The following is a 10,466-nucleotide window of genomic DNA, read 5'->3' as shown; positions in this document are numbered from 1 at the left end:
TTTGCCTGACTACTTTAATGGACACTCTTAAAATGTGCCAAGTATTCATGGACAATTGAGTATCAAACTTATACTGAGATGTACCTTCTCTTGCAGCACACATGTCACCCTTATAAAACATAATGTTTGAGCACATAGGTTTATATAAGAGTTAGTATAGATGTGAATTTTATAGGTATGCATTTTTTATAGATGTGCTTTCTAATTAGATGTGCAATTTGTAGATGTGTATTTTTTGTTTTTTATATGTGTGCTTATAACAATATAGAAATAGTGTGTACATCATACTTTTTGAAATGTCTTGAATGATGAATAGGTCTCAAATAATCGCATTCACATAAATATCACACTTTGATTATTGATGTCCTGCTAATTGTATTTTAATTCTCAGAACTGTTCGTAGACAATCTTAAAATTGTTGGAATAGTACTGTAATGTGTACTATTTCTGGCCTGTACGTGATCCCAGTTCCATTGAGGACAGCGTTCAGTGTGGCTGTACTCCGGAGCGAAAGAATGTTGTATTGTTGGAAGCATGAACCGAATTGACGCTGATGGGCAGCATAATAACCCAGAATGAGCCACCGCGAGGTGGTACAGATTAGCTACCTGCCTCGTCATCTAATTAGTGACGCGCATGAATGGATGAACGAGATTCCCACTGTCCCTATCTACTATCTAGCAAAACCACAGCGAAGGGAACGGGCTTGGCAGAATCATAGGGGAAAGAAGTCCCGTTGAGCTTTACTCTAGTCTGGCACTGTGAAGAGACATGAGAGGTGAAGGATAAGTGGGAGGCCCTCGGGCCGCCGATGAAATACCACTAGTCTTATAGTTTTTTCACTTACCCGGTGAGGCGGGGTGGCGAACCCCGTGGAGCTCTCGCTTCTGGCTCCAAGCGCCCGGCGCCCGCCGGGCACGACCCGCTCCGGGGACATTGGCAGGTGGGGAGTTTGACTGGGGCGGTACACCTGCTTTTTTATCCTTCGATGTTGGCCTTCTTATCATTGTGAAGCAGAATTCACCAAGCGTTGGATTGTTCACCCACTAATAGGGAACGTGAGCTGGGTTTAGACCGTCATTAGACAGGTTAGTTTTACCCTACTGATGATATGTTGTTGCAATAGTAATCCTGCTCAGTACGAGAGAAACCGCAGGTTCAGATATTTGGTGTATGTGCTTGGCTGAGGAGCCAATGGGGTGAAGCTACGATCTCTGGGATTATGACTGAACGCCTCTAAGTCAGAATCCCACCTAAACCGTAATGATACCGCAGTGCCGTGGAGCCTCAGTGGGCCTGGGATAGCCGGCCTTTCTCGGGGGCTGGTGCATAGAGCCGCTTGCTTGGGGACCGGAGCCATCAGAGGGTCCGGGTGCTGGGGATGGGGGTCTGCCAGGCCCCGGGGAGGCTCTACCCTGCCTGGCTAGTGTTCGGAAGCTTGGACCAGACCCGGGGCTCGTGCTGCTTCCGGCGGGCCCCAGGGTGCAGGAGCCCCCTGTCCTGCAAGCTAGCCGAGGGTCCGGGGGCTTGGGACGGGGGTCAACTGGGGGCCGGGCAGGCTCTCCCCGGCCTGGCTGCTTTCAGAAGCAGGGACTGGGCCAGGGAGCAGGGGTGGCTGGCTTTATCCACTACGCAGTCAGACCGTAGTTTTCTGCCCACCCCTAGTCATAAACTGTAGAAAATGGGATGACAAAATAGGATCAAAGGTCAGATAGCATTAAGTGAGGAGACAAAGATGTGGCAACTAGACACACCTCCGACACGCATTCACTTAATAAATGGAATGGAAAGGCTCTCAACATTAATTGGTTTTTCAGACTATTGGCTGATAGAATTCATGTAGAGCCAAAGAAATGCAGTATCAAAAGAATTAATCTAGATTTCAAACCAAACTTCTAATCAATCTAGAAGAAAAAAGAGTTAACTCTAGCAAACAAAGACTCGAGCCTGGGAAAATTAAGTTACCAAATTGAGAAGGGCATTGATGCCTGTTCATTGATGTCCTCCTATAGTTCACTACCTGACTGATGCCAGGATAAAGATGTGCCATTCTGTGTAGGGCCATCAGCATTGCTTTCCCTCCAATATGGGCTATATTGTGCCCCTGATAGAAGATTTGACCATATATGAGTGCAAATTCACATCAGTCCTGATACTCTGATACCTAAAATCAAGAATGGATTGCCATGGTGTGCCTAGACACCAATAGACGGGAGCCCATTGGGGGCCGGGCAGGCTCTCCCCTGCCTGGCTGCTTTCAGAAGCAGGGACTGGGCTGGGGAGCAGGGGTGGCTGGCTTCATCAACTACGCTGTCAGAGTGTAGTTTTCTGCCCACCCCTAGTCATAAGCTGTAGAAAATGGGATGACAAAATGGGATCAAAGGTCAGATAGCAGTAAGTGAGGAGACAAAGATGTGGCAACTAGACACACCTCTGACACGCATCCACTTAATAAATGAAATGGACAGGCTATCAAAATTAATTGTTTTTTCAGACTATTAGCTGATAGAATTCATGTAGAGCCAAATAAATGCAGTATCAAAAGAATTAATCTAGATTTCAAACCAAACTTCTAATCAATCTAGAAGAAAAAATATTTAACTCTAGCAAACAAAGACCCGTGGCTGGAAAAATTAAGTTACCAAATTGAGAAGGCTATTGATGTCTGTTCAACATGTCCTCTTATAGTTCACTACCTGACTGATGCCAGGATAAAGGTGTGCTATACTGCAGCATTGGCTTCCCTCCAATATGGGCTACAATGTGCCCCTGATAGAAGATTTGACCATATATGAGTGCAAATTCAGATCAGTCCTGATACTGTGATACCTAAATTCAAGAATGGATTGCCATGGTGTGCCTAGACACCAGCAGAGGGTGTCTTATGATATTCTAGGGGCACAGCGAACAATGTATAGATGGTGATTGAGACCCTACAGAGGGTGTTTGAATCAATCCAGTAGAGGACTTGAGCACCGCCAAGATAGACTGACACATCCCACGGCTGATTGAGTGTGGGGACTCTTTTTAGCCAACTGCAAGACTCAGTGTGTTGGCGGAAGTCTAGAGGCTGGTTTGGTCCATCCTTTTCCAGCACCAAGTGTCAGTCATAGATGGCCTATAGAGTTGGGAACAGCCCTCCATTCCGAAATATTGGGCTCTCTGCCTCCTATGCTATATCTGTTCAGTATGAGAGGGGTATTTGCATTGCTCCTGCATGTGATTTACCCAATCTGTGTGTCTGGTAAGCTCACACCGCTGCTTTTGAGCAAATTAAGTGCTCAAGTTGTCGGGCGTGTAAATTTGGTGTCAACACTAGCACCTACATGACCCCATTCAGTCCTATACCTTTAAAGATCAAAGGCAATTATAACTGCAGGACGAATATGCTGTATATGTCCTGACTTGCACATGCGGCTTGAGATACGTTGGGAGAACTCGGCTAGCAGTGCATGCCAGGATATTGCAGCATCTTCGGGCGATTGTCAATAATGACAATGCGTATCCAGTGGTGAGGCACTTCAAAAGCATGCATAACAACAATTTGGAGTGTCTCAGTTATTTTGTCTTGACATCTGAGCCCCAACCTCGTAGGGGAGGGGACAGAGATAAGATGTTACGCTAACTAGAATCAAGAATGATACTAGAACTGGATACCAAGGTGCCCAATGGATTGAACACCACAGAGGATGTGTATCATTTCTTATAGGGTAGACTTAATTCCATCATGTCAATGATAATCAATATCCCTATTTGAAAAGTTATATATCTTTCCACTGAGTCTACTGCCTCACACAGATTAATTCTTACTTCAAACTTAATTTAAGTTTTTTTTCCTTTTTGCTGTTCCTTCTAACATTTACAAAGTATATTTTCAAGAAAGAAAATTATAGAATTTTTTTTGTTGTTTTGTCATTTCACCCTTATTTTTCTTTGACCTGTTAAAATGTTGATATGTATCTATTTTGAATCTTTTCACAATATTAGTTTGGTATTCACTATTTGAGGTATCAGGGGCACTAACAGATTGAAGTTGATGCAAATTGAACGAAGGCGTTATATTTGAAAATAGAGGGGCTGCCATCAGTAATTGATGTCCCCAATTTATTATGATTAGTAAAACTGGGGTTGCCATCATTTCCAGATGTCCCCACAGGATTGTAAATCAGATACAAGGTCTCAACAGCATAATATTTATTAACAATTCTTGCACAGAGTGTGTGTTTACATTGCGCAAAATTGCACATCACTAATGAAACAGTTTTTAGAATAACAATTTATTTTTGTATTCAAAATGTTTTTAAGTATTTAAAATATGCTTTTTAACTAGAACTGTCTTATTTATATTTAGAGTGATGTTTACATACTGCGACAATTTGCACATTATACGCTTTGAGATTATTATACTGTTTTGACCGTGTACATGCATTTATGCAGAAACTTTCTTGTCTTAAAAAATGAATTTATTCAGTCATGATTGTAATTTCATATGAATTTTAATATGATATACGGGCATTTGACCTCCCCTCTACTCCTATATGCCATTCACACGCAATAGTAGTATCTCTTCTATGTTTAACTGTGTCACATGGTGTGCACTAGCATTTTAAAAATACAGGCATTGTGGGTAAACTTTTGACTTTGAACAAGGGCATCCGCCCAAAACGCGTCAGTTTTTTGCTTCTGCTCAGTTTGCCTTAAATAAAATTTAATTTTGCCTTATCTCGGATTCGTTTGGTCGTCTGTGCTGGTTCCTGGAGCTTTGCTGCAGTTTGACTACTTGTGTATATATATATATGTATATATATATATATATATATATATATATATATATATATATATATATATATATATATATATATATATTAGGAAGCTTCCCTGATGCTTGCTGTCCATGCATTTTCAGGTGTCGTTTGTACTGCTTCTTATTGTATGAACATTGCTTGCCACAATTTACATTCAATGTTTGAAGGGTGCGGCACGTGCACTGCTAACTGTTGCATCTGTCGTCCTGTCCTACAGGTGAGCCCCTGAGAAACAGCATTTGATTTAACTCCAAATGCGATACAATGATGGTGAAAATGCCGGGTTTTCTCGCTCTGCATGCAATTAAACAGATGTAAAGGTCAAGTTCGTGTGCGGCTCGTTTATCTCCTGAGGGGGATGTTGTTGAAATAGATGTCGGCCTGGTTCTGCCGAGGAGTAACGCACAGCCATCCTGAAGAGCCATGCATCCCCGCACTGAACCATGCTGTGGAAACCGACAAACGGACTGAGGGGGAATGCGGTGCTCCCGGGGACTGGACTCCGGTATGTGGCCCTTTTTCAGCCCTTAAAGTTGGTTTTTGTTAAGGGAACTTGCACCGAAAGAAAATTAAACACCCACTGGAGGGTTTTAAAAAACGGAACATTTAACGAGTGAACCACAGGTTCCAGAAGGCAATTGAAAAGGAAGTGTTTCCATACTGGGCGGAGCCTTCAGAAGAAGGTATTTTAAAACCATCGCAAACCTACCTGTGGCAAACTGACTATTGATTGGGAGCAGGCACACCTCCGAAGAAGTTTCCTGAAGAAACGAAACATGTTGGTGAAAATGCTGTGTTTTCTCGCTTTGCATGCAATTAAACAGATGTAAAGGTCAAGTTCGTGTGCGGCTCGTTTATCTTCTGAGGGGGATGTTGTTGAAATATATATATATATATACGTTGGCTGGTGGGAGGAGCAGGTAGCCTGGGCCCCCAGACTCGCCACATGGAACACCAAGGTGGTGACCTGGAGCAGATACATAGATGATCTGTTCCTGGTGTGGAATGGAACAGTTGATGAAGCCAACCAATATATACAATTGCTCAACGAGAACGACTTGAGATTTACTAGTGAAATCAGTAGGGAAAAGGTTAATTACCTAGACCTAGAAGTAAGTGTCAATGAGGGACGCATTTGCACACAACTTTACCGCAAACCCACGGCTGGGAATAGCGTTTTACACGCTTCCAGTGGTCATCCTCGTAAACTGGTCAATAATATCCCCTACGGGGAATTTTTGCGGTTAAAGCGCAACTGCAGCCAAAATGTACATTTTGAGAAAGCAGCTGGTGAATGCATGGAAAGATTCATAATGAGAGGTTACAACTCTTCCCTTCTTCAAGAGACCCTCAATAGGGTAAGGAAAATACCCCGTGCTAGTCTTTTTGTTAAGAAGACAGGTCCTAATACTGAAGGCAGATTCCGCATCATAACACCCTATGCTGCTGACTCCTTCAAACTACGATCCATCTTGTCAAAACATTGGCACATTCTGAAATCTGATCAGATTGTAGGGCCTGATATTCCCAACACACCGTTAATCACGTTCAGGAAGGCCAGATCTCTACGAGATCAAATAGTTCATAGCTATTTGCAACCAATACAGAAACCGCTAGGCACTCTGAAGGACACCAAAGGTTTTTTCCCTTGTGGAAAATGCAAAGCCTGTGCAGCAAGTAAAAGGACACTGACATATCAAGTCCCGGGTAGGAAGGATGGGAGGAAGATAATTTAGTTCATGTCATGTCACACAGACTTTGCAGTCTATTGCTTAATGTGTCCTTGCATGTTACGGTACGTTGGGAGTACTATTAATCCTGTCAAGTTGAGGATATTAGAACACATGCGGGCCATTGTGAATAAAGACTTTACGTATCCCGTGGCCCGACATTTCTCTTTGAAACACAACAGTGACAGGAATCTTCTCAGGTACTTTTGTTTGGACCAAGTAGAAGAGAATCCAAGAGGGGGCAATAGATTGCTCACACTTAGGAGACTTGAGTCTCGCTACATTATAGACCTGGAGACCAAAGCACCTGGAGGTTTAAATATGGGAGAAGAATTGGCCTCTCATTTGGGTTAACAAAGTTTATTACTGTTTTATGAGAACCATTTGAGTCGAATACTGAGTTTCCAATATTAGTTGAAATGCTTGTGTAATGTTTTCTGAAATGTCCTGAGTGTTTTTGTTTTTGTGATGGATGACGTCATTACTAGCAATATTTAGCTAGATGAATTGCTTCAGTTTTTGACTACACCGAAGTTGTGGCAGTCCTATTGGGCTGTAATTGCCGATCCACGGCTAGATTTTGTCCGACTTGACCACATTAGAGTTTTGTGTTTTTGTCGGTAGTTGAGTATCTCTCAACAATGTATTGCTATCTTAGCCATAAAACGTATTAAGATTATGTACAATACATGGTTTTGTTTATAAGATATCAATTTTTCCGATACACAGCAGTATTTAGGTGTTGCAAACTTGCTAGCAATCCAATGTGAATTGTGTTGAAAGTATACACTCTAAGATGGCGTCCAGTGCTGCGTGCAAGAACTAGTCCTTTGTTTGTTTTCATCCATTTTGCAAACATTGATAATGGCGCTGCGCACTGTGTTTCAGATGTAAACATTGAGAAAGGGAGGGCTCTCCCGAAACGCGTGTTTTTCAAATAAACCGCCCTGCTAAAGATCGCTGCCGTGCTCGAGAGTGCTTATTATTCCTGTGACCCGGCTGGGTATTATCAGGACTTTGGAGCCGTGATATATATATATATATATATATATATATATATATATATATATATATATATATATATATATATATATATATATATATATATATATATATATATATATATATTAGGAAGCTTCCCTGATGCTTGCTGTCCATGCATTTTCAGGTGTCGTTTGTACTGCTTCTTATTGTATGAACATTGCTTGCCACACTTTACATTCAATGTTTGAAGGGTGCGGCACGTGCACTGCTAACTGTTGCATCTGTCGTCCTGTCCTACAGGTGAGCCCCTGAGAAACAGCATTTGATTTAACTCCAAATGCGATACAATGACAGCATCCACCGCTCACTCTTAAACATTTCGCAAGTTACACAACGCGACGTGGGGTGGGTACATTTCTTTCCACTCAAGGGCTGAGGAGAGCGGGGTTTGATATAAAACAAAAAATTAAAGGCCAATGAGGCGGTTTGTCACGCTGAGTACTCTCCTAAGCGAGAATCAGTGCGTTTAAAACACACGGTCATTCTTGGCGCCAGAACAGTTTAATTAGGAGAAGCCAAGAAACAACTCCTATATCCGATCGAGGAGAATAACCAAGGGGCATATTATCAAGAAGGGCGTTAAAATTATCGCCCCTTTAGCGGCAGGAAACTGCTGTTAAAGCGGCGATAATGGGCTTGATAATATGCCCTTGAGAATTCCAATTGAAACCCATGTTCACACCAGAACATGGGCTTTTATGGGAATTCACAAGGGCATATTATCAAGCCCATTATCGGCGATAATTTTAACTCTGATTCTTGATAATATGCCCCCAAGTTATTTATTTTTTCAATGTCATCAGTGTCTGCGCTGTGAATGGGCATTTTAGCGACAGGGAAGCAGTTTAAATAGGAAAATCAAAGAAGACCTTCTCTGCGTGCTGACAGCCAATTAAGCTTTATTTGACAGATATGTTGCATTTTTTTCTATGTACTTTTATATCGTATGCTATGTTATTTTGTGATAAACACCATTTTAACCTGCTGTCTATCCTAGATTTGGAGGGCGCTCTTTTGAACAAAAAAATATTACTGTAAAAAATATATCGAAGAGAAAAACTAAACACATTTTAAAAAGCACTTTAACTACTGTTCTTTAATACTGTATTTCTGAAATTTCTGTTGTTCCGGTGTGTTGTGGTCATTTAGGTTGCCTTAATTGTAGACGTTTTGCTAGGGCTGACATGTCCTTAGATTAGATTCCTCAAATAAGCCAGTTCATACAAAATAAATCAAAGCTTGCATCTAGCCATAGCCATAACTATTTATTCTCACCAACTCGCTCTGTTTGGAATACAACATGTAAACCAATGTTTAGACCAATGCTTAGACTATCATGAGTGTGAGCTAGATTCAGCAGGTCCTTTGTTGCTGTTTTTTTCCCAATGGTTTCCAATTCAAAAGTATCTGTGTTCTAGCAAGTGCCTTATGGGTACGGAAATATTGTGTGATCACTGTGAGTAGCCCATAATAGAGGTAAATGCAAGCTTTCCACACTTTAAAATGACAACCCAGTGTGGTTGGAAGTATTTTGTGGGGGTAAAAATACCATGACCCTCATATAAATTACACCCACTAAACCTGTTGTGAGAAAGTGGTAAGTTGGAAGAGTGGAATTTAAAACAGCTTTAAGGGCGAGCTTTTCTAATACAGCACGCTGGCAGCTTAATTTAGTGTACTCATGAACCATTCAACAAGGCCTTTTGCTTGTGGCCAATGATGGGTGCTCTTCTGATGCTTCACATTAAGATGATTTAGAAAGTCTCTGAATTGCTGACTGTTTAAAGGTAGGCTGTTTTCAGACTTTAAAATCACAGGAACTCCCCAAGTTGGGAAGAGGCTGTCTAATCTATCAATGAGTGATAGATGAGAAATCTTTAATCAATGGAAAATTTGAATATTTTTCAACAATCTCCATCAAGTGATGCCCGTTGTCAAGAGGACCAAAGAAGACCATGGAAATTCTTTCTCATGTATGCATTGGGAAGCCTGACCTGTTTAATGGGTGTTGAGTGGTTTTCGATGTCAGGCATTTTAATAAATGACCGGTCAATAATTTTTATCCAACTCTCTTGTCGAGATGTGGAAACCAGACTCGGTCTCAAAGAGCTCGTTTGGTGGCAACAACTACACGATGTCCTTCATAGGCCACTTCAATTGACTGGTGTCCCAGACTCTCCGGAATGACAATTCCTGAACCTCTTAGAATAATACTTTCCTGAGTAATGGACAGTTCATCTTTGCCATTCTTAAACTTTTGCTATTCACTGTCACTGGTAAGAGGTCGAGGATGCTGGTACCAAGACTGGTGTGTAATAATGTCTTTCAGTTTCAGCACATCACTATCTTGACTTGTGGCAGTGGCAATTTGATCCAACGAAATGGCACCTGGGGTGCTTGATTTCACTATGAAATGTATGCGAGCTTCAGTCATCTTAGAAGAGGTACTTGTGGGAGGCAGTCAGCTGTCGGCTGGGTTCTGATATTTCACTGGATGATACACAATGTAGTTGTACTCTGGTAATCGCAGACCCCAACGTTCAATACGAGGATGCTTTTTTGCTGTTAAATTGCCAAAGATAGTCAACAATGCTAGATGATCGCTCACAAGCATGATGGGCTTCCCATACTTGAAAACATAGAAATGTTCACAAGCGCACGCCACTGCTAAGTGTCCTTTATTTAGTTGTGAATAAGCACATTCAGTTAGCTACAAACTTCGGCTTGCAAACGCCACAATACGTCTTTGAGGATTTGGGTGCCTGCTGTTCTGTGGAAATATGGCACCCAACCTGTCAGGGCTAGCATCAACAACAATCTCATTATGAACTTTGAAGAAAAATATGCCAATCTGGTAGCATTCTCAATAGCTTGTTTGATTTTCTGG

The 10,466-nt window shown here is 41.7% G+C and overlaps 1 pseudogene; it reads left to right on the top strand.

Moving 5' to 3' along the window:
* LOC147726377 (28S ribosomal RNA) overlaps window positions 1-1,276 on the top strand; it is a 4,125-nt pseudogene extending 2,849 nt beyond the window's left edge.
* Window positions 1,277-10,466: the final 9,190 nt, after the last annotated feature.

Source organism: Lissotriton vulgaris, chromosome 3_1 (assembly GCF_964263255.1).
Source record: "Lissotriton vulgaris chromosome 3_1, aLisVul1.2, whole genome shotgun sequence".
Taxonomy (NCBI): domain Eukaryota; kingdom Metazoa; phylum Chordata; class Amphibia; order Caudata; family Salamandridae; genus Lissotriton; species Lissotriton vulgaris.
The sequence above is the reverse complement of the archived record's forward strand: the minus strand, read 5'-3'. Positions and strand labels throughout refer to the sequence as shown.